Below are 224 nucleotides of genomic sequence, written 5' to 3' on the forward strand. Positions count from 1 at the left end.
GAATGATTGTCATTGTTGTATAGAATATATGATATATTGATTTAAAAAAAAAAAAAGTGAGCTTTTACAAGATTGAATTTCCCTTCTGGGATAAATAAAGTATTTTTCATTTCATTCATTCATTTCATTTCATTTACATGTTAGACTATATGAAAGTCAGAGTAATGAGTGAGCAAGGGATGATAACAGAAGCAGTGGGGGAACACGGCACATATACTCAATAT

Source organism: Stegastes partitus, unplaced genomic scaffold, assembly GCF_000690725.1.
Source record: "Stegastes partitus isolate 25-593 unplaced genomic scaffold, Stegastes_partitus-1.0.2 Scaffold3, whole genome shotgun sequence".
NCBI classification, from domain to species: domain Eukaryota; kingdom Metazoa; phylum Chordata; class Actinopteri; family Pomacentridae; genus Stegastes; species Stegastes partitus.